The 25,379-nt window shown below is 37.8% G+C and overlaps 1 long non-coding RNA gene across 2 annotated transcripts in view; it reads right to left on the bottom strand.

The window, feature by feature from the left end:
• The window catches only part of LOC128014477 (uncharacterized), a 155,859-nt gene that overhangs the window by 71,446 nt on the left and 59,034 nt on the right, over window positions 1-25,379 (bottom strand). Inside the window, exon 3 of one of the 2 annotated variants that reach the window (XR_008183558.1) lies at window positions 10,315-10,365. The exons of the other annotated variant lie outside the window; for it this stretch is intronic. This is a non-coding gene — a long non-coding RNA (uncharacterized LOC128014477). The remainder of the gene's footprint in view (window positions 1-10,314; window positions 10,366-25,379) is intronic. 2 annotated transcript variants of the gene reach the window in all.

The following is a 25,379-nucleotide window of genomic DNA, read 5'->3' as shown; positions in this document are numbered from 1 at the left end:
CCACAGTCCATTTTAAATGAGCCTTGGCCCATAGAAAATGCATGCGCTTCTGGATCATGTTTAGAAATGGCTTCTTTTTTGACCGATAGAGTTTGTCCCAACATTTTTGGAATCTGGTTTTTAGTAGTTTAACATTAAAATACATTGCCAAATTTGTGCCAAATAAGACATAAACAATAACCTCCAAATACAACTAGCCAAACCAGCATTCGCTTCGTCTTTGTATGCACGCACGCATGCACTTTCACGATCTAATGCACTGTAAATGCCGTATTTTTTAAACACAAATAGGCCTACCGGAATGCAAAAATCTGACATTTCCGGAAAAACAGTTACGTTTGGGATAATTTTATTTAAAATGCCATAATGTCAGTTGAAAACTTTGCAATGTGTTTTAAAATACAACAAATAGCAGCACAAAACCATTTTAAGAGACACGTTCAGTGGTCTCCGTGACAGGATAGGAAACCGTCAAGGTAAAATGGTCTCAAACGTACAACGCGCTCTCTTAATTTTATCAAATGATCATAATAATCACATCTAGTCATTTTGTAATACTGCTACTAGGATTTTATCCAAACTAAAACCCCTTTATTTCGGGTGAGAACGCTTTTGAGAGTAGCTTTTGCACATCTTGTCATGCCAGTGACTGCGTGCCGCTGAAATACATGCATTTATTTCATTAAGGTTAATCGATTAATTGATTGTTAATTTAACAATGATCAATCCTGGAAATTATAAAAAATGTACATCCCTTATGTCCATCTTAAAACCAGCAAAAACCAGCATAGGCTGGTTGACAACTATAAGTATTCATCATTTCTGCAATTGCATTTAGTGCCACTAGTGGTGAATTTTTTTTACCTTTCAACTTTAATAAATCAGTTGATACATAAAACCCCTGACTGTCATCTATTAAAACTGTGAAATCCTCATTTGAAGAAGTTTAATCCGAGATGCAGTTTTCCAGAAGCTTTGAGCATACATTAAACTCAATTTGCTCCAGTAGCGACCATCCAAAAAGACACATGCGAAGCAGCTGAACAAACAGACAATACATTACATTACAGAGCAGCTCAATGAAGCTGACTGCTCTGCACATTGAGCGCTGATGTCATTTAACGCAACCGCATAATATACAAGACGAAAAACTAGTTCTCTGCTGATGAATCAAGACTTGGACTATAGCAATGAGGACGTTCTTTTTTCCATTGCCTATGACATTTGCCAGAGTTCCCTTTGCATTTTTTGTCTTTTCCACTTACTGGCCTGTGGTGTTTCTAGATTTTTCGTTTGGACATATCAGGTTTTGACCCAAACCGAAGTCATGGGCCATTAGGGCATATTCAACAACATCGCACCTTCCAGCACTGTAATAATCCCAGGCAACTTTACACAATGCACACACAGCTTACAGCCCTCAACAACCGTCACACACAATCCAAGCAGCCTGCATCTGTTACTCAAACTCGAGCGGGCCGCAATTGCCCCCAAGTTGCTAATAGATGTACATGTGCCCCATATGTCAGTCTGCAGACAAACACACCAGAGAGTCCCCACCGCACAGCTTGTATTTTCAGTTTTGGGCTAAGGGAATTGAGTATTGCTAAAAAATTAATGTTCATGTCTATACAGCACAGTTTCTGCAAATGTGTTTGTTTACCCATTGTAAATCTACTTAGGATATCGTATGACTTGTTGAAACGGGCCCAGCTTTGTGTCAACATGAGCCACCGTTGATGCGGTGCGCACTTAGTGACCCTTTTAAGCACTTCTAGAATAAGCATAGGCGGTAAAAACATCTACAATGCAAGACCATAAAACTCAACTCAGATTAAAAAATATCAGCAACCCGTTTGACATCCGTAATTGGACATATTTCTGAGTGAAATGGGATTTGATGTTATCCTTTGGGAACTTACTGGGGAGCGCATACCAGAATGAAACCATTGTTTGGAGGAGAAGGGGCTGAAATGGGGCAAGAGGTAAATCTTTTCATAGTTATCATGGTCCCAATAGCCTGTGCTATCCGGTAGATGTTGCAGCCACACCATCTGGTGACAAAAAAGGATCTTTTCTAATTGATGGCCATTCAGAAATGGGTATTTTAAAAAAAAACTAATTCGATTAAATATTTCATCATATTACAGTAGATATTTTACCAGTGTAGTTTTTAAAGTGCTCATAAAAGCATAACTGGACTTTTTCCACATCTGGTGCCTTTCACAGTAGAAGAACGTAAATTGAAGTAAAAACCACTGTATCTGCTCTTAAAAGACACAGTGTAGTCTGGAAAGAGGCTACTATGAAGAAAGTTTTCAAAAAGCATGTGTGGAACAAGCTACGTCTCTGTTTGCTACTTGAAGTATATAGAATGTAGAAAGCATATAAAAGGACAAACTGTAATTGATTAACATGAAATTAAATCTCTGACTGATTTGAATGCTCAATAGGCCGCAACTCCATGTGCCACACATATAGAGCTCACTGACATGGAGACTAACACACAGTTCATTCGAACAGAGTTTAACATTAGCATGGTGCTAAGCTAACAACAACAATACTGTTAACAAGGTAACTGCGACTTTTTAATCTCACAATTCTAAATCTTTCTTAGAAATGCAAGAAAAAAAGTCTGAATTGCCAGATTTAAATTTACATTTCTGCAGCATGAGTGAGTGGCTTTTTATTGTGGCCACCCTAAGGCACACTTGTGCGATAATCATGCTGTCTAATCAGCATCTTGATATGCCTAACCTGTAAGGTGGATGGATTATCTCGGCAAAGGAGAAGTGCTCACTAACACAGATTTAGACAGATTTGTGAACAATATTTGAGAGAAATATGCCTTTTGTGTACATAGAAAAAGTCTTGGATCTTTGAGTTCAGCTCATGAAAAATCTGGGCAAAAACAAAAGTGTTGCGTTTATAATTTTGTTCAGTATATGTTTTGGGACACAGCTAATATCTCTTATGTAAATGTCTAGACTACTGGCCAGTAATCGAGGAACCATGAGTCAAGAAATGATTAAAATATCAGATTCGATACATCAATGTGGCAACTAGCAAGCTAATAAACGAGTTCAAAACACCCGTCAAGTAGGGCAAATGCACTATAAACAGATGTACATACACATTACCCAGCAGGAACCGAAGTTTAACAGATATATCAAGTCACCACAGGGATGTCCAAGAGCTGTTTCTACACAGGAATCAGATGAAATAAGACTCCACAGAAGCTGGGCGAGGGCCATTTGGGAGAACGGGTTAAAACGAGTACAGCAGTTCACAATAGTCTAGCTAAAACCCTCAATGTCCATCGCTGTGGCTGACCACTAAGGAGGCTCTTCTTTCTTCTGGAAACACAAACAATGAAGCCATAAAGCCTAAATGCTTTTACCAGCTCTGCTACCGGTTATGCCAAAGCTGGGGGTGTTTTCCTGTCTGCGCAGTCGACACAAAACAGTCTTCCAGAAAAGGCCAATGTTGAACATATAACTCAAAGAGCTTGGCTAAATGGACTTAATGTGGCTTGCTGATTTAACTCTCATCTGAGATTCAAACTATAATGTAATGATATTCAGGGAGGAGAACTGTAAGAGGAATGCAAAAGTCAAAAAATGGTTAGACAATAGCAGTCTACCTACAGCAGAATGTCATTCAGGAGTTACCCAAAGTTAATGCAAGTAGAAATAAAATGTAAATAAAGTTAAATTTAGAAAGAAAAAAATATTGTGCTTTTAATATATATATATATATATATATATATATATATATATATATATATATATATATATATATATATATATATCTCATTATACAATGGCCCTCAATTATTCCCTACTTATTTTAAAATACAGCTTTATGTTATTATGTTTACATTTTTTATTTATTATTACCATTATTTATATTATAATCATAGGTCAAATGTAAGTAATATGTTACAATAATTCTAATCAAAATATATTATAAATAAATGCATAAATGTATATACACATATATATTGGGGTGTAACTACACAAGCATATATGGCTGCCCAATGCTCCAGGTGTGTGTGTGTTCACAGTGTGTGTGTGCACTTTGGATGGGTTAAATGCAGAGCACAAATTCTGAGTATGGGTCACCATACTTGGTTGTATGTCACTTTACTTCATCACTCTGTATCCTCTCCACCAATAGGCTGGTGTGTGGTGGGTGTTCTGGCCTAATATGGCTGCTGTCGCATCATCTAGGTGGATGATGATGTAGAGGAGGACAAATAACATTTGTAATGCAAAAGTTAAACGGTCTTCAGTCTGAAACATCTTAAAATGCACTGTAATGTGAACACGTGTTAAGCATTTTTAAAGTGATCAAAATTACGTCTGACACGACGCAGTGGGGAAATAAAGCAAATAAAGAAAAATAATACATGTAAATGAGAAAGGGAAAAAATTACTGGGAATATAAACTAGCAATTTGGGAATAAACACTAGAAATTTAGAAGAAAAAAAACTTTATCTAGATATCCAAGTTATTTCCTTGTCTTCAGCCATGAAATGACAAAAGCAAGTCTTGCACAATTTGCATTCTTTCAACACAATCATTGTTTCTGAAAAGACCACATCACTCGATATTGAAGAAAATGAGCTGGGATTTCAGTGCTGGAAAGGAGGAGCTGCATTTGCCTGTGTGAGAAATCTGAGGTTTCAAAAATATCAGAAACATTTATTTGTATCAGTATGCATCCGTATTATGTCCATCCCTGGAGTGGATATTGGTAGAAGCTAACGGGATTTGCTTCATATGGCTTTACTTTCCCCGCAAGCTCTTACCGAAATGCAATATCTGGCAAATGCTCCTGAAAACAAGGGGACTTATTTCCCTTGATTTTTCAGAATTCTGGCTCAAAGAGCAGTCCGAATCCATGCAAACCTCCTCCTGTTGAGCATGTGGGGGGAATGTAGCACTTTGGTGCGAGCTCCGATACCTGATTGCTCTGGCAGGATCATGCGGATCTGCATAATGGATGCTATCCCAGTTTCCACACAAATCCTGAGCTTCCAGCCTGGAAAGAGCAATCAGACAGACATGCTCTTCAGTCCCGAGCTTAGGACACATCCTTCACTACTTACACTTTAAATTTGTTGCTCTTTCACGCATTTCTCCACTTGACTGTGTAGTTGGTCCGGGATTAGAACATAAAAACTGCAGATACTGAGACAATCAGGGTGAATCTCAAGCCGCACCAATTCTCAGTAGCCTTCTGCCAAGGTCACTAAACGTTCTTGACTTCAAGTCAGGAATGGGAAGTGAGCTCTGGTTCTTTTTCAAAATTAATTTATGAGCCGGATCTTTTTAGTGAATCAAAAAGATAGTGTAACCACTATTGTCTGATTGTGCTGAATGAATGAATCGTATGAGCTGGTTCTGTTTTTAGTGAATCAAAAACATATGGTGTGACCACTGAAGTTCACTTGTCAAACAAGTGAATCTTTTGATCCTGGTTCTTTTTACTGAATCAGTCACAGCACAACAAGTCCAATTGTCAAAAGAAATGAATTTGTGATAAATTGGCTGGATCTTTTAGTGAATGAAAAACATGCAGTGTTTTTGTTTACTTATTTAGGCAGTTTGAGTGATGTGGAGAGAAACAGAGGAAACTGTTGACAAAGGAATTGATGAAATAAAGTTGTTATTTTTGTTTTATTCGCATACAAAAAGTGTTCTTGTCGCATTAGAACGTTACGGTTGAACTACTGATGGCAGATGGACTATTCTGTTGATGTTTTTCATACTTTTCTGGACCTTGACAGTGTAACTTAATTGGCAGTCTATGGGACAGTGACAAGCCTCCCGGTATTCATCCAAAAAATCTGAAATTGTGTTCCAAAAACGAATTAAGATTTTACGGATTTGGAACAACATGGAGGTAAGGGATTAATTAATGACTAAATTTTCATTTTGGGGTGGAGTATCCCTTTAAATCACATAAACATCACATATTTTCCTTGACTTTACTAGGAAATCCCAAACAGATGTTTATTTGTGAGTTTCACTAATAGTATCTTCCCTACACCTTTTAGTGTTTAACCTGAGGCTCATCCAGTATGTTTTTATTTTTTATATAAAAGCTTCTGCTGAAAGACAAATAACTAATCCTTTTGCTTTCTCTGTCTCCTAGTGCTGAAATCGTACATCATTCACATAAGAGAGATTCGGATGTTCTAGCATGCTTGCTCTTTGTAAGAACATTCATTTATTTGTCTTTTCTCTGTATATTTGTGGAAAGATGTATTTTTCTTTTGTGCGGACTCTGTGTAGTCAGATTTGTTTTTCTGTCTCCTCATCTTCTATCAGGTGGTTTATTTTTGTACATCAGACTGTCTCTCTTGAATTTCCCTGGCCTGAACAGATCACTTTTTTTTTCTTTCAGCACATTTCCCTCAAAAAGGGATGTTGCTTGAGGGGGGCGGGGTTGTGAGTCGGCTGCCTCCCCCCTAATTATCATCATCACCCTGTCCTTTAATCACCGCCCTTCACCAGGCTCCCAACAGGGGTGGGAGAGAAGAGGGACGCTGGAAGAGCCAAGGCTGGCAGCAATTGGAGCCTCATCAGCGTTGCTGTTTAAATACCAAGCATGCCTCTCTTTGGGAGACAGGTCTCTTTCCCGTGCAAGCAAGATGGATGCTGCCGCTGGAAGAAGCCACAGCCCCACACGCCCCAAACCAAAGAGGGGAGCGAGTGCGGACGCCGTACTCAGTACTCAGAAGCTAGACTGTTAACTGTATTTATCGAATGAACTAGGGCTTTGCGATATGGACACAAAAATAATAAAAAATGTGATTGATTTTAATCAAGATTTTGACACACAGATATGCTTTACAGTCATATACAAACATATTTCCAAAAGAAAACCAATTAGAGCTTTATCGAAAGTTGTTACTTCTCTGGAACAGACACAAGTCAAAATAATCACTATAGTAAAGGTGTAACAACTTATAGACTTACGACAAAAAAATATATAAATAAATCCAGGGACTTTTTTTTTTCTTTTTTGCCATGCATTGTTCATAGAGCTCATTAATTGTAGCGGTGCCTCAGTTCTTGAAATAGATTTGTTATACATTATATAGGTTCACACATGCACACATACTCTGTTTGCAGTGTGTATACAGGATGTGTAAGCGGTGCAGAAGCTGCAGAGAGAGCGCATTATTATAACGCAAAAGCACATTAACATAATGCACAAATCTCTCTGTTCGCACGCGTATTTCCTTTGCTCTGTCACATAACCAGGTGTGCCTGCTTCACATACACGCTGCTCTCGCGCGAGTGTGCGCACTTAAAACATGTCTCCTCTCACTTAAACTGCGTCCTGTGCACTCACTCTCTATGCTAATGTGCTATATATTAATTATTTTCGCACATTTTTATTTCTAGCCTTTTACCGCGTGCAGTGTAAACGCTCTGATTTGTTAACATGGGCTCGGAAAAAAACGCATCACAGACAGTGTGTGAACCTGGATTTAGGCATATGCCCAGTCTGTTCTGTTCTCGCGCTAGGCGCATTGCATTCGGATAGCATACTACAGGGGGTCGGGGCCGGGGAAAATCGTGCTATAAAGCGTGCACGCTCAAATCATGTTTTTATGATGATTTCGATTAATTGCACAGACCTAGAAAGAACTGGTAATGAATAGAAAATAACTCAGCAAAAGGGGAAAACCAGATCCAGGCAGAGCTCAGCAGCGGGTAGACAGTCAGCGGAGCAAGTAGTCAGGAGGGATCACGCTGAGAGCCATTTATGTTGAACCTGTTAGTTGTTTGAATTTGTTGTCCTGTAGCATATGCAGCAAAACTATTTAAGATAAATTGGTGGTTTATTCTCAAACCAATCAGCGAGCTCGAATAGTGGAAGCATAGTAACAATTTTTTTGTTATTTAATTATATATATTAAATGATGTTATTATGTTATGACTTAGACATTTTTACAAATATTAACAATATTATAATTTCTTTAATAGTAATTGGCGGCCCACTTGCAATACCACTGCGACCCACTAGTGGGCCGCGGCCCACAGGTTGAAAACCACTGGCCTAAATAATTTGAACGGGAGCATCCCCTCCTGTGACCCGTGTATTTTGAGCCAGTGAGCAATGGACTTTCATAGTAATGAAAAACTGTGTTAATGCACAATAAAATAATTGTCGGTGTTAATCAATTAATGTGTTAACGCAATAATAATGCGTTAACTTGCCCAGCTCTAGTATGTGTATATATATATATATATATATATATATATATAGAGAGAGAGAGAGAGAGAGAGAGAGAGAGAGAGAGAGTGGTGTAATGCTCCTAAAACACATTATTTACTTCTCTTTCTCTTTTCTTCTGTAATCAGTCTAACTACTATGTCCTTAAACTACACGTCCCATTAACTTAGGCAACTCCTTCCTAAACCATGAGCTCTCAGTGACCCCAGTGTCACACTACCGCCAAAACAATGTGCAAGCATCCAAATGGAGAAGTTCTCTTTGTGCGCCCCAGACCATAACCGCCAGCATTACGTCATTGTGACCTCCATGTGTGTGGAGCTATAACTGGACTAAGAGGAGAGTAAATTGATTGGGACTGACTGGCTCATAAGCTTATAGCAGCTTACAGCCAAATCTTTACATCATCAGCACTGAGGCTTTACTGAAGATGACGCCAACCGCTCTGGAACACATTTGCCAATCAGCATTACAAGCAGCTGAGGGGCTCAGGAAATTAGCTCAAACTTATATGGGCAAAGTGAAAAAGCATGTGAGAGTCTGAAAGTCAGTGGTCTTAAAGAACGAGCAGGAATGATCAGAATGCAACTTTTGTTTCCTTTTAACCAATTTATTCTTCTTAATTGTGTAGCTTTTTTTTTATTACTCCATATCATATTGCTCAAAAAAAAATAAAAAGAAATAAGACAAAATAAGAAAATATTTATATTGAAAATATAGGCTTAAACCACAACCTGGGAAGCTAGAGATACATACACAAAGATATATACTGCAGAGATTTGGAATTTAATAAAACCAAAAGGTTTATTTCTGGAATCACAGAATTACTTTTCAAGTGACTTGAGAGAGAGAAAAATAAGAAGGGAGAAGAAAGAAAATATGAGATGTAATTCCTTGTGGCATAGATTCAAAAAGATATATATTTGTATTTGTATTTTTTTTTTTCAGATTTGTCGGCTGCACATCTGATGCGAATCTCCCGTTCCACCACATCCCAAAGCTGCACTATTGGATTGAGATCTGGTGACTGTGGAGGGCATTTGAGTAAAGTGAACTCATTGTCATGTTCAAGAAACCAGTCTGTGATGATTTGAGCTTTGTGACATTATCATTATTATACATTATCCTGCTGGAACTAGCAAACAGAAGATGGGTATACTCTAGTCATAAAGGGATGGACATGGTCAGCAACAATACTCAGGTAAGCTGTGGTGTTTAAACAATGCTCAATTGGCACTAAGGGGCCCAAAGTGTGCCAAGATAATATCTCTCACACCAATACACCACCACCACCAGCCTGAACCGTTGAGACAAGGCAGGATGGATCCATGCTTTCATGTTCTTCACGCCAAATTCTGACCCTACCATCTGACTGTCACAGCAGAAATTGAGACTCATCAGACCAGGCAAAGTTTTTCAAATCTTCTATTGTCCAATTTTGGTGAGCCTGTGTGATTTATATCCTCTGTTTCCTGTTCTTAGCTTACATGACCGGCACACGGTGTGGTCTTCTGCTGTTGTTCAGAGATGGTATTCTGCATACCTTGGTTGTAACGAATGACTATTTAAGTTACTGTTGCCTTTCTATCATCTCTAACCAGTTTGCCCATTCTACTCTGACATCAACAAGGAATTTTCCTCCACACAACTGCTGCTCACTGGATATTTTCTCTTTTTTGGACCATTCTCTGTAAACCCTAGAGATGGCTGTGTGTGAAAATTCCAGTAGATCAGCAATTTTTTTATAGACTAAAGACCAGTCTTTAACAACCAACAACCATTCCACGTTCAAAGTCACTCAAATCCCCTTTCTTCCCCGTTCTGATGCTCGGATTGAACTTCAGCAAGTCGTCTTCACCACATCTAGATGCCTAAATGCATTGAGTGGGTGCCATTTGATTGGCAGATTAGCAATTTGTGTTACCAAGCTAATGAACAGGTGTACCTAATAAAGTGACCATGTAGTGATTTTTTAGGTCAATGATGCATCATTGACCTAAAAAAGTGCTTTTAAAAAGGTCACAAAAAAAAAAAGAAACAAAGAAAGAACAGCCTACCTAATGATGTATTTTTTCTTTATGGACACAACACCAGGAAACCCCAAAAATCTGGAGATAGAACAAAACAAGGTCAGTGATGCACTAATAACTTATACTGCAACATGCAAACACTGTCAAATGAATCACAACATCTCTATACCAAGTACAAAAATATCATAGTGTGATATTTCATTATTTGTTGATGTTTAATTGCATTGTACTTGGTTTGAACAGACATCAGCCATCAGCATTTGCATCATTTTCACCACAAATGACAAAAAGCATGTTTTTTATTTTATTTTATCTGCTACTACTGGACCTTGGATGACTTGGGGGTGTGTAAATTATCAGGTTATTTTTATTCTGGGAGTGATCTAATACTTTAAGTTAATTAAGAGTTTCAATAATATCAAATTGAAATAACTCTTACCCTCCAACTTACTGAGCCTACTGAATGAAACTGTCATGTTGAAATGACTGAACAACGTGTCAATGGTCAATTCACAAAAAAATAGGCCTTGTTCATTCAGTTCATTATTGCCCTACTATGTCTTGATCATTCTTAGGCAAGATGCTTCATTCAGATTCAAAACACAGACTTGTTAAGGAATCCATTCAGTTACAAGATAAGTTCACCTCCAAGATCCAGTCAATTACAAAATATAATTACAATATCTGCTCACTTACAAGATCCATTACAATCTCTGTTGACTTACGAGATCTCTTCCCCAAAAAGATCAATTTAATCCAAAAAACATTTTCACTTAAAAAGATCTCTTCACTTAGCTCAAAAACAGTGATTCCTTCATGACCCCAAAACGGTTTCTCGGATTTAAAATTTTACATTTGAAAACTTGAACTCTTCAGTATAGCACTTCAAAACCACTTCATTGTCTTTTATCAACTATATGTGCTGGACTTCCACAGAAAAACACCTGCTGACACAGTCTACACACATCCATCAATGTCTCACTGTTATTACTAATTAGCGTATGGCAGTGCATTAGAAGGTTACTCCATTGTGCGTACTTGGCGTCGTCCACAGGTTTGGGTGAATAAAGCACAGCGATCAGTTTCAGTTATGAACCTGCCACGTAAAAGAGTTACGCATGAGGACACCGCAAATAGCACAATCTGTGTTGTTACAACGTACGCACGCATACCTTACCAGACCTCTCTTCATTATGTAAACGTCTGATACACACTCAGCTGGACTTGGAAGCCAGGCCGCCATGACCCTTGGAAAGCACAAGTGGAACATGAAGGCTGATTGTATGTGCATCAGCTTCTCTTCAGACCGAGACACTTTTTTGGCGGGAAAACAGAGACTCCAACTGGACGTGGGTTCGGCATTTGCTGCGGCTGTTTTTCCTGTCGCGCTCTCATTCACAGAGACCCTCAGCGTTCTTTTAGTATTCCCCCAATGCCACGGCACGTGTAATGTCACGAACTTTCATTATTCAGCGCTCAACAGAGGAAAAACAACTTCCAGATATAATAGAAATGGAAAGATTTGCTCCACTAAGCCCCTGCTGGCTACGGCAGGACTCTCGCTTCCACTCTCAACTTCTGCCAAGATCTGAAGAGCCGTTGACTTGTCTGGTATCACTCACAAGGCCATGTGAACATGTCAGATTTCTAGAACCTTTTAAGATATGAATGCTAGCAGAAATAATGAACCAAACATACACATGCCCAGCATTCTGAAGATCAGGTTTGCTTACAGATGCCAACGTACGGTGTTTTGTTTGCAGTACATCAATCAAACTAGGATAGCGTATTAAAGTAGAGAAGTAAGATTAATCAATGTGCAAACTGCAGATAACCCACTTAAGAAAACTAAAACGTTGGCTTAGCGGAATAAAACACAGACAGAATGTAATTTATTGGCACTTTATCAAATAACATTGTAATCCAGTTCAACCAGTGCAGTTTGATAAGATCACGCGAGTCATGAACGAAAACGAAGCAAAAGCAAAAGACGAAACCTAGACAAAGCAAACAAAAAGCACATCAAAATCACAAACAAACAAAAAAAGCATAAACCAAACCAAGACAAAACAAACAAGAAAACAAGAACTCTGAAATCTACGTTTATTTTTTTATATTCAGTGGATAACCAATCCGTCATACTGGATGTTGGAGACACTTTCCCTTAAACCAAAACTTTTACCCACACAAGGCAAACATCTAAAATGCTCTGTGTTGTTTATATATGCACAAACTCTCTTAAACTGGAAATACTAACCATATCATTTATGTCTTTTATCCCTTGATTTTGTGCGTCTGGAAAGGAGACGACCATCAGTAAGAAAAGCAGTGGTGCAGCTTAAGACGGATCTGGCTCAAAATGAGCATGGCCTTTTCTATGTGAGAACCGTGTTTACACAACCTCCGCTTTTTCCTCTCTGTGCTCTATAGTTACTCAAAGGTTTGTGTTTCAGTCATGTCCCTTGTAAATCACGGTCACATGTTTAATCTTAAGTGCAGAGTTTGAATAAAAATCAATCTCTTCTCAGAGTCGCTCGAAAATTAATACCTATAAATTTATCGGTCAGCTGAAGTCTGTTATTATAACGGTAGCCCTTTGGTATTTCCTAAAATGTTAAATACTTTGACTTGACTAGTTTCTTTTCCATTTACAGTTAAAAAAAAAAATCCCTAGACCAAAAATTATTAGAATAAGAAAGTACAGACAGACAGTGAAATTTATTACAAATACGCAAATAATTAAAAAGGCACGTTTAAGAGAAAAAATATATATATGAAAAAACTTTGTGACCCTGGACCACAAAACCAGTTTTAAGTCTTAAAAAAAACACATAGTATAGGTCAAAATTATGGATTTTTCTTTTATGCCAAAAATCTTTAGGATATTAACTAAAGATTGTGTTCCATGAAGATATTTTGTACATTTCCTACAGTACTTAATTTTTGATTAGTGATATGCATTTCTACGAATACATTTGGACAACTTTAAAGGCGATTTTTCTCAGCATTTAGATTTTTTTTACTACCTCAGATTCCTGATTTTCAAATAGTTGTATCTCGGCCAAATATTGTCAGATCCTAATAAACCATACATTAATGGAAATCGTATTTATTCAGCTTTCAGATGATGTCGTAAAATTGACACTTAAGGTTTTGTGATCCAGGGTCACATACTAGTTTTTTGATATATTTGTTTTCTCTTAAACGTGTATGTCTTTTCTTAATTATTTGCATATTTTTAATAAATTTCACTATATTGATCCATCTATCTATCTGTCTATCTGTCTGTCTGTACTTTCTCATACAAAAAATTTTTGGTCTAGGGATTTTTTTTGTTTTGTTTTTACAAAAACTGCAAATGGAAAAGAAACACATGCAGCTATTTATTTGCAGATATCACTGTGAAAAAAAAGTGAATTTTATATTAGTTTATATATATATATATATATATATATATATATATATATATATATATATATATAAACTGTATACTTTTACAGGGTAAATATAGTTACTCAAATATAATATATACTTTGTTTAAAATCCACTAACATAACCCCACAACATAAAACAAGGATAAATAAATAAAAATAAGAAAACCAAACAAAAAATGGTAGACATGCCTAATTTTGTAAGAGAATGACATTTAATGCTGTAACCAAATGCAAACCCCAAATAATGACTAATTTCCAACAGGAAATAAAACCTTAATCTGCCATTAGTTTCCAATTTGTCTAACATCTCCACATCAAACCACATAACGTCCAAATATGCATCTTTCTGAATCACTACACTACATCTGCTATTTCATACCACTGTAGACATCTGAAAGAGCTTCATCTGTGAGAAAACACTTTTGCGTCAAACAACATTTCTTAGACTAATACCGATTAAGACAATTTGACAGCTTCCAAACAGCTTCTCCAATGCAAACATGCAGCATGACTCAGCTCTGGCCAATGACATATTAATCTCACTGACAAAAGCTACCCCCACCCCAAAAAAACTGTGGAGCTTTCTGCGGTTAACCCGACATATCTCCAAGAAGCCAACAGACCAAGCTAAAATCCAGACACGAATGACACCACACTTTCCAAACCTGAGGGCCGGACTAAGACACATGCAAAATTAATCATAAATAATCAAAGTAAACAGACTGAAACAATAAACTCCCCTTTCTTGCTGCTTTTAATACCGACTCGTAAAGAAAAACCAACGAGCCAAATGATTTTGCACTGCAGCGTATGGACAAATGCCCATTGAAAGGATATCTGAGAAAAGGTGAAAGTGTTTTGTTTCCTGCTGGCTTTTACCATCCAAACATACTTTGTATGCGAATAGCTGAATAGTAGAGGGCCAAACAGTCGGGCCTAAAAACAGAAAGAGGAAAAGGAAACTAATGAAAGAACCGCCACGGAGGGTGTCCCTTTCTGAAACTCAATCGACTGAAGCCAAAAGCAGCGAGACCTTCGAAAGACCTACAATAACACATAAAAACAGGACTGCCCTCCAATGAACCCTTCACAAAGTCACAAGAAAGGGTTCAGCGGTTCTGGTTTGGACGATGCTGTAAGTCGACTGCCTCCAGCACTGAGCTCAAAGCCTGGTCCAGACGGAGCTTGTAAGTCTGGATGGATTCTTCTGTAGAAATAAGGAGCATGAACCTAGTTCACGGTTTCTTAAACTCATGGGCCGCAGAATTCTGGAGGTCCACGACAGATTTTAAGTGGTCTGTGATGTAAAAAGACTGTTAGATTTAAAAAGATAGACTTTAATTAAAACAGAAAAACACCAACAGTAAATTAATCAACTCCTACAATTAAATCAGTAATTGTAGCTAATCTTTCATTCGCTAGTATAAGAAGTCTAGTTACATTCAATGAAATAAGAGCAGACCATGTGAATGGCACAATTACAGATTCATAAAAGGGAGTTTAGAGGATATAAACCACATAATGTGCCTGATAATGTATATGATGGTGCACACGGGTGGTGAATGAGGCGATACCCCTGACAATGTAAAGCGCTTTGAGTAAATAGAAAAGCACTATATAAATGTAAGGAATTATTATTAATTATTATTATTATCAATTGTTTAATACATAAGAGTTTAAAGGGTTAGTTCACTGAAAAATGAAAATTATGTCATTAATAACCTACCCTCATATCGTTCCAAACCCGTATGACCTCCGTTTATCTTCGGAACACAGTTTAAGATATTTTAGATTTAGTACCAGAGCTCTCAGTCCCTCCATTGAAGCTGTGTGTACGGTATACTGTCCATGTCCAGAAAGGTAAGAAAAACATCATCAAAGTAGTCCATGTGACATCAGAGGGTCAGTTAGAATTTTTTGAAGCAGCGAAAATACATTTTGGTCCAAAAATAGCAAAAACTATGACTTTATTCAGCATTGCCTTCTCTTCCAGGTCTGTTGAAGCGCGTTCACAACACTGCCGTGTAGTGATATCCGGTTCGCGAAAGAATGATTCGATTTAACCACGTCAGCCACGTTAAAACAGTTAACAGCTTAAGTCATTTGTGGATTAATGCTTATTGGAGACGCGAACCTTTTCAAACGATTCAGTTCGATTTGGTGAACTGGTTCAAGAAGAACCGGTTACATCGAATGATTCGTTCGAAATGTATTGTATGTATGTAATGACATTATTTTAATTTTTGGGTGAACTAACCCTTTAATGCTCGCCAAACATTTTTGTAGATGTAGTCAAAGTCAGTAACAAGAAGGAAAAACAACAAAGGGAAAAAAGAAGGGAAAGAAAACCAAACCACAAAAACAAACAAAAAGCTAACTCTTATGAAACACAAACATTCTAAAAACATACACTCAAACAAAAACAAAAAACACATTCAAGCTAAAAAAAAAAACAAACAAACTAAAACATTCAAACAAAAAAGAAACTAACTAAAACAGAAACATTCAAACAAACGAATAAAAATAAACTAAAACAAACATTAAAAACTCTAAGTAAATAAATAAATGTTTCTCAACTTATTTTCCTATTCAAATATAAATAATTAATCCTAATAATGAATGGTTCATCGAATCCTTTCTCTACGCATCCTCTAGAAGTATTCCCTGTGATTAACATTTTTGAAGTTTCTCTAAGAAAAAGAGACAAGTAGATTGTTTGGAGACAAAAACTTTCTTCATCCAAGTTAATTTTTTTTGTTGAAAGCACACAATAAATCTGTCTAGGACTGAGGCAAATGTTCAGAGAAGTAACAACAGTACTATAAAGTGTTGAACACAACATCACACACCAGGAGTCGAACGGCCAAACCCTGCGTGTGGACCTCTCAGCCATAAACCGCATCCTAAAAGCCTGTGAGAACATCTGGGTCCGCAGCAGGAAGATGCTGCGATCTTCTACTCCAATGTCCATGGGTGAAATACAGCAAGAGAGTTGAATACAGCAAGTGTGTGATTTCCACTTCAACCAAGTGTTTGCCTTGGAATACTGGAAACCACAAAAATCCTAAGCTCTATTATTGTGTGAAGTGTGGATCAAAGTTATGGATCCTTGTTGGAGCCATAAATAATAAAAGAAATGTGATAGGCCAGCACATCCTTTGGAGATTAACACTGATCTCCTACATCCAGATCTGCTGTTTTCAGAGTCTCCTACAAAAGCTCTTCATGATTCATGTTCTCTGATGTGTATGTGTACTGCTGTATGTATGTCTTTTGCTCTGCCATTAATAGACAGACACTGAGTTTGTAAGGTGTAGGGCCCTATAAAATAAGTTGTTTCTAAATTAGATTTAAATTTCTTTTTGGATTCTGTTTTAATTGTCAAATAGCATTTTAGTAACCAGGAAGCATGTCTTATAAAAATCATGAAACTTGCACAATTTAAAAACAATTTGTTTAAAACAGAAAACAGAAATTAACTTTTAAGGCCCTATGAAATCAGTTTATTTTTTTCTAAATTCCATTTTATTTATCCATTATCCCTATATGAATTCTTTATTTCTTTCTTTCTTTGTTTCCTAATTAAATGAAACCATATACAATATGGTTGATATGTATACAATATGAAATAGGCCCTATAAAGGTGCCTTTTATTGTAAAATTGTTATTTGTTGTAAAAAATGTATGCATTTTTTCCCTAGAAATTCTGTGCTGCCTATTTACAATTATTTAGAATTTATGATAATTACAAATTTATTATCAACATTTATTATCAACATTTATTGCAATTAAATAAAGGCATAAAAACATTAACTTAATCTTTTAAAATGTAATCAAATGAAATATAACCATTTCTTTTAGTTCTTGGTAAACAAAGAGCTGTATAAGTTTACTATTAAATTTAAAATATGGAAGAAATATCACGACTTTACTTAAAAATTAATTTTATTATTATTATTATTGGCGTGAAGACCTTTGAGTTTCTTATGCTATTTTGCTATTTTTTTTATTATTATTATTCAAATGAACTGCTTGTGAGGTGACCTTCCATTAGGCTCCACGTTTTCCTCATCACAGAAATCATAGGGTCCTAAAAGTGGCGTGAAGGTTACAAGCTGAGGCAGATGAAGCCTTTGAGGTCTCCGTCTGCTAGGAGCCGGTTCTGTCAGGTGGTTGTCACTAAGAGAGGGTGTAAGAGCGGGGCTGGGGGCCTCAGCCCATCAGCTGGCAGACAAAGAGGGCCACTGTCTCAGCAGGGATGGCCTGGCACAACTAGGATTGATGGGGTGGTGTTGAAGGATGGTGATAGCAATCAAACAGTCAGTCTTTCAAAGCCTGACCAGTAACAGGGGCTTGTTTGGGGACCGCGGCCCCCATCAACACCTCTAAGCCCTGGCGTGGACAGTAGGGCTCCCTAAACTGGCCGGACCGTGGCCTTTATATGACGGACTGGGATAATCCAGCCCCCTCAAAAAAATGTTCAACAATTGCCCATGTGTCCGGGCTGTAAGACATCTGTTATATTTGGATGAGAAGAAAAATAGCTGTATTCACATTTGAGGAACTGGACGGATCAAATGTGATTATTTTCCAGTGTGTGACAGAGGTGGGTCTCTGGAACCGTCTACTCGGCAAAAACGAAAAAACATCATTCAGCTCCAATAATGGCTGAATCCCAGCCAAACCATATTTGATAGACTTAAAAGCAACTCTTTAAATGCCTAATTGTACAATTTAAGAGCCAGTGATGAATAAGGGTGTCCAAGATAAAGATAATGAAACATCTTTTTTAAAAATATTGTTTAAAATGCATGTGCCAAGTGGCCAGTTTCATATGGTTTTTCAAGAAAAGTTTCAATTTGGTTGGTGCTAGGGGTATTCGCTTTCTGGTTTTTCCTGAGTCAACTCCTACTTCCACCATAGGAATCGAAGGAATTGACCTCTTGAATCCAGGTACATCAAAACAAGCTTAGGAATAAGAAAACAATATTTGTTTGTTTAGTTTTTTCTGAAACAAAGCCCCTTTTATCAAAATAACACACTTTTAGCATGGCTCCCTTAGTTAGTCCAATTTAGAGATGACATTAACCTGAAATTGTGAGCATCACTGTCATTTCATAGCTCTGGCCAATAGCCAATTTTAAAGAGGGAAAAGTCATAAAAAAAAAAAAAAAAAATCTTCTTATTTAAGAGTACAATGCTAGGACAGTGGTGCTAAGCATCCATACTTATCTATTAATATTTATTGAGCTCAGTGGTAGAACATTGCGTTAGAAGTACAAAAGGTTGTGGGTTCAATTCCCACACATACTGAATGCACTGTAAGTCGCTTTGGATAAAAGCGTCTGCTAAATGCATAAATTTAAAGTAATGAAACTACAAAGCTGGCACAGAAGTATGTATAATTACGGTGAATTTGTTTGATAAATTTTGTTCACTCCATGCTAATATAGTGAACTCAACTGGCATGCACTATATAGGGTTAAGAAAATGAGTGAACAAGTGAGCGATTGCAGACACAGTAAATTCTTTACTTCCTTGTACAAAAAAAAGAGGCAAAACCTATATAATTTTTTACTTCTCTCTTGGTTACACAACATGACATTATTTAGAGTCATTAAATTAAAAATTTTCATATTTAATAAGAGTATATGAACAGTTTCAACTTAAGAATGTATATACATTTAGCAGATACGTTTATCCAAAGTGACTTGCAGTGCATTCAGGCTATATTATTATTAATTAATTAATTTATTTTTTATCAGTATCTGTGTTCCCTGGGAATCTGAGGAACCCGCAACTTTTTGTGCAGCTAATGCAGTGCTCTACCACTGAGCCACAGGAACAAAAGATACTTATATAAGAAAAGTTTCTGTTTAACAGCTCAAAATGTCATGCAGTGCAACCAAGTTAAAAACATGTTAAGTTACATGTTAAATAATTTTTCGGTATATATTTTTTTAGGGAGTTGCACCGCTTGACATTTTTAGAAGCAGAACTAAACTTGCCTTGGTCAAATTATCTTCTGTTTAAAGAGACTTATTGCCCATCCCCAACCTCTATGATAATTTCTGGATTTATGGCTTTTTTTCAGCATGCTGGTTGCACTACATGACATTCCAAATATGTTTGATATTGTAACAGGCTTTACAGCTTTATAGATTTTCTTCTTTTATTTTAATAATGCATTTTATCTTCTTTCATTACGATATGAGGGATTTCAAGGTCATCGTGTATGAATTGAATCTTAACAAAAAAAATTATCTCAATAAATAAAATGCAATGCATCATGTCACTGGCCCTTGAACTAACAAAGAGTTTGTTTTGGTTTATTTCACACTACAGCCCAAACCTTAAAAGAGCGGAAAGATGAAGTAGAAGATAAACTGCTCATTGTTTCGGAAGCATTTGACAAATAGGTAAGGGAACTCAAAAAGCAGAGCGCATAAAGTCTCCCTTTTCCGTCTTCCAGCTTTCAGAAACAAATTTCTCTTTCATAGGAATCTATCTGCGATGCAAAGCAAAGAAATGAATACCACAGCGTCAAACATAAGTAAATATGTCATGAATTATATGATGGTAGATAGATATTACGCAGGACAAAATTGTAGGTTTGTATAATTATGATTTCAAGTGATATCAGAATGATTGACGGCAGCATCATGAGGTTTTGATAAAAGCTTTGAGAAACTCTTCTCTGGTCTGTGGACAGGAAACGAGGTTAGGTACAGTTTTAAATGATTTTTTTTCTGGTGAACATTACCAATTATGGGCTTTAATTTGAGCCCTGAGGCAACCCTAATGCTAACCTTTACCCTATAAACCTAACCAGCCTCAAATAACTGATCATCTCATTAACTCTCATTTACCAATGGAAATATGACACAGGAGTAACAGACAGCCAGAACATTTGCTAATGATCAAAAATGTCAATAAGCAGTGATAAACACCAGACCGGAGCACATGTGGAACAAAACACTATAGATCAACTGCAATCTAAATCCCCATCGGCTTGGAAGATTTCACGATGACGGAATAAAGTGACCAGAGGGCAAGAACTCACTTTAATGAACAGTCGGTTTTTACATATTAAAGGTGAAGTAATTTTTCAGTGTTACTGCAAACCGCACATACAACCACAAGTCAGTCAAGTAGATTGATTTCCATGAGCAAACTAAACTATGGCTCAAAGATTCTTAAAAATATACAGTCATGGCCAAAAGTTTTAGCAGTGACATAAAATTTGTTTTGCTAAATTTGCTGCTTCATTATTTGTAGATAATTTTTCCACATGTTTCTATGGTATACAGAAAAACAATGTTAAAAATATAATAAGTTTAAAAGAAAAAAAATAATATAATGAGTCAATATTAACAGTGTTGACCCTTGTTCTTCATAACCCCTGCAATTCAATCTTGCTTTGTGACATGGTGCTCCGTCAGTGTTGAAAATGCAAGGATCATCACCAATTTGCTCTTGGATCGTTGGAAAAAGTTGCTCTTGCAGGATGTTTTGATACCATTCTTTATTCATGGCAATGTTTTTGGGCAGAATTATGAGAGAGCCCACTCCTTGGTTGAAAAACAACCCCACACATGGATAGCCTCAGGAAGCTTCACTGTTGCAAAAAAAAAAAAAAAACAGGACTCAAAGTAGCGTTCACATTTTCTCTCTGAACAATTGATTTTCCAGATGTCCCAAACAGTCGGAGTGAGCTTCGTCAGGGAAAATAACTTTGCGCCAGTCTTCTGCTGTCCAATCCTTGTACTTCCTCCTGAATTTCAGTCTGTCCTTGATGATTTTATTGGAGAGAAGCGACTTCTTTCTTTCTTGACACCAGGCCATTGTCCAAAAGTCTTGGCCTCGCTGTGTGCAGATGCTCTCACACCAACCTGCTGCCATTCCTGAGCAAGCTCTGCAAGTCTGCATTGCTGGAAAAAAAACGATTCCATAGCTGACTCTTCAGGAGGAGACGGTCCTGTCCTGTAGCTGACTCTTCAGGAGGAGACGGTCCTGTCCTGTAGCTGACTCTTCAGGAGGAGACGGTCCTGTTCTGTAGCTGACTTCTCGGGAGGAGACGGTCCTGTCCTGTAGCTAACTCTTCAGGAGGAGACGGTCCTGTTCTACTGCTGACTCTTCAGGAGGAGACGGTCCTGTCCTGTAGCTGACTCTTCAGGAGGAGACGGTCCTGTTCTGTAGCTGACTTCTCGGGAGGAGACGGTCCTGTCCTGTAGCTAACTCTTCAGGAGGAGACGGTCCTGTTCTACTGCTGACTCTTCAGGAGGAGACGGTCCTGTCCTGTAGCTGACTCTTCAGGAGGAGACGGTCCTGTTCTGTAGCTGACTTCTCGGGAGGAGACGGTCCTGTCCTGTAGCTAACTCTTCAGGAGGAGACGGTCCTGTTCTACTGCTGACTCTTCAGGAGGAGACGGTCCTGTTCTGTAGCTGACTTCTTGGGAGGAGACGGTCCTGTTCTGTAGTTGACTCTTCAGGAGGAGACGGTCCTGTCCTGTAGCTGACTCTTCAGGAGGAGACGGGCCTGTTCTGTAGCTGACTCTTCAGGAGGAGACGGTCCTGTCCTGTAGCTGACTCTTCAGGAGGAGACGGGCCTGTTCTGTAGCTAACTCTTCAGGAGGAGACGGTCCTGTTCTGTAGCTGACTTCTCGGGAGGAGACGGTCCTGTTCTGTAGCTGACTCTTCAGGAGGAGACGGTCCTGTCCTGTAGCTGACTCTTCAGGAGGAGACGGGCCTGTTCTGTAGCTGACTCTTCAGGAGGAGACGGGCCTGTTCTGTAGCTGACTTCTTGGGATGAGACGGTCCTGTTCTGTAGTTGACTCTTCAGGAGGAGACGGTCCTGTCCTGTAGCTGACTCTTCAGGAGGAGACGGTCCTGTCCTGTAGCTGACTCTTCAGGAGGATACGGGCCTGTTCTGTAGCTGACTCTTCAGGAGGAGACGGGCCTGTTCTGTAGCTGACTCTTCAGGAGGAGACGGTCCTGTCCTGTAGCTGACTCTTCAGGAGGAGACGGGCCTGTTCTGTAGCTGACTCTTCAGGAGTAGACGGTCCTGTCCTGTAGCTGACTCTTCAGGAGGAGACAGGCCTGTTCTGTAGCTGACTTCTCGGGAGGAGACAGTCCTGTCCTGTAGCTGACTCTTCAGGAGGAGACGGTCCTGTCCTGTAGCTGACTCTTCAGGAGGAGATGGCAGGATTTAGATTCATACTGAGACTGCTTTCCTTAGAGTTACAAATGATCTGCTCTTATCATCTGTTCATGGTTGTATCTCTCTATTAGTGCTATTGGATCTTAGTACTGAGTTTGACACTATTGACCGCAACATTCTTTTGCATAGACTAGAAAACTTTGAAAATGCAAAATGCAGTAGCTAGAGTTCTTACTAATATTAATACTACTATTGTTAATACTTTTGATTGATCTGAACAAACTTTAAATCACAAGTATTAAAGCTATATCCTGAATAATCATCCTACGAACATGAATACCACCTGAAACCATGTGGCTTGTTCCATTTAAAAGAGAAGCTTCAGGTCAGGAACAGCTCCTTGATTTAAAAAGTCTTCCTGCGAAGCGCAGCCACAAACCTCTGATTTAGCAAACATGCATACTGCGAGTCAGTTCTGATCTAGTATTGGATCGGATCTAGTCTGCTCTGGTCCCAGCTGAGGTGGTGGGGGGTACTTTCTCCATAAAAGCTCTCCAGAACCGTTCTCCTCATAATAATGAATTGAAAGTGTTCAAACAGTGTGTGTGACAGCTAAAAGATTGTTCTGTCCCGTCCAAATCTCCAATGGCTCTTAACCGAACACAGAGCTGCTTTGCGGATGGGAGTACTTTAAAATGTATCCATTTGAAGGCGGCTGTTGTCCAAACGTCCACGTGTATAAAAGAAAAACACAATCATTATTACTCTCACATTTCCATATGCAACTGGCCGGGCCGTGACCATTTAGCTGACGATTGGTCCCATAAATCTTTGACAAGAATGGGACTGAAAGCAGTTTACTACTTTATGGCCTTTTTTTCCTTTCCAAAAGCCTGAAGTGAAATGCAAACATTGCTTATGATGAAATACTCAAATTTAGGGTACTTAATATCCCCATTTCTGCTCTGAAGGCCAGAAATACCTTTCGATTGATCGAATGTGAAATAATGGAAAGCAAGGGCCAAAAGAAACCACCAGACTGATGCAGAGGTGTTGTTTGGGGTCGTGCTTTTGAACTGGACGAGATCTTAAAGAGCTGGAATAGGATGTTGGATTGAGTTGAGCCGATTTATTGAAGCAGGCAAGGACAGGTCTAAAGCTGCAGTGCCGAAGGAGCAAACATGTTGTTTTGAGACTCCAGCGCTGAGTGGAGATGATGGATGTGGAAGCGGGTAGGAACTTGTTTTGGGGAGATAAGAATCAAACTCTCATCTGATAACAGCCCAAAGCAGCATCTTGAGCAGGACCGAAGACCTTCAGATGAGTGTCCAAGCTCTCACACATAGATAACAAGCAACACAAAGCACATTAGTAAAGTATACTACAATTTCAGTCAGAAATCAAACATTTTTACTAGTACATTGAAATGCACACCTGGTGTGCAATCTTTTTTCTGCTTGAAAATCGATATATGTGTCAATTTTCTGAAAAATACAGTTTTATATTGCTTCTTACATTCTTAAGACTGTACTAAAACGTTTTAAATGTCAAAAATTATGAGACATTTTGCAAGTAAAACACTAACACAACTGCAAAACCAAGTTATAATGTTTTGGAGAGCAAATGATTTTGATAATTTAACATAAAAAGGAACTAAAAACTAAAAAAACACAGACTAGATCAAGACTGCTTTGTGTACCTTTTTGACTGTCTTAAAAAGGAGCCATTAATTGTTCACAAATCAGTGAACAGATTGTGCTCGGAATGCTATTTTTTGTCACATTTTTGTCAAATTCTGGAAAGGATAAAAAAAAAAAATTATTGACGAATTGCAGAATATACTGCACCAAACACTGTGAAAAATGATTTTTCCTAAAAGTAAAAAAAAAAAAAATACACAATTTCAGTCACTATTTTTGCATTTTTAGGCTTGGCGTGCTAGATTCCATGAAAAGTTCCTGCTTTCTGCCAGACTGATCATTAGCCTATCAAAGGAATTCATTGTGAATCTATTTGTGTGCCGTACAGCATTGTAGAGTTTCAAACTCACTTCCTTATGAGGTTTAATTTCTGTTTGAATGGACTTATGGCTTTCTGTATGTTTAACAGAACTAATGTTTGATACATTAATGCCAATCTCCTATGTGCTAATATGATCCCACTTGACAGGAAACTAGTATAAAAGCTTAAATGTGACACCCAAAGTCTTTTAACATTGAAACTCCAGATGGGTGAGACCTTTCGAAATCTCTGTCAATCACACAGATACAGATAATTATAACATGCAGTCTTTATTTTCACTCTGTGTAAAATGAAATGCTACCCTTGTGGAAATGGTTCCAAGTCCTTGAAATCAAAATATGTGGCTGTATTTATATTTATATAACAGACAAATTTCAAAACACCTTGTGTTTTTTTTTTCATGATTTTGTTATCTAAATTGTAAAAAAAATTTATTATAAAATAAACAAATAATAAAAAGCCAGCTGGATGTAAATA

The sequence above is a fragment of the Carassius gibelio genome, chromosome B25 (genome assembly GCF_023724105.1).
Source record: "Carassius gibelio isolate Cgi1373 ecotype wild population from Czech Republic chromosome B25, carGib1.2-hapl.c, whole genome shotgun sequence".
NCBI lineage: Eukaryota > Metazoa > Chordata > Actinopteri > Cypriniformes > Cyprinidae > Carassius > Carassius gibelio.
This window is presented reverse-complemented; position numbering and strand designations above follow the sequence as displayed.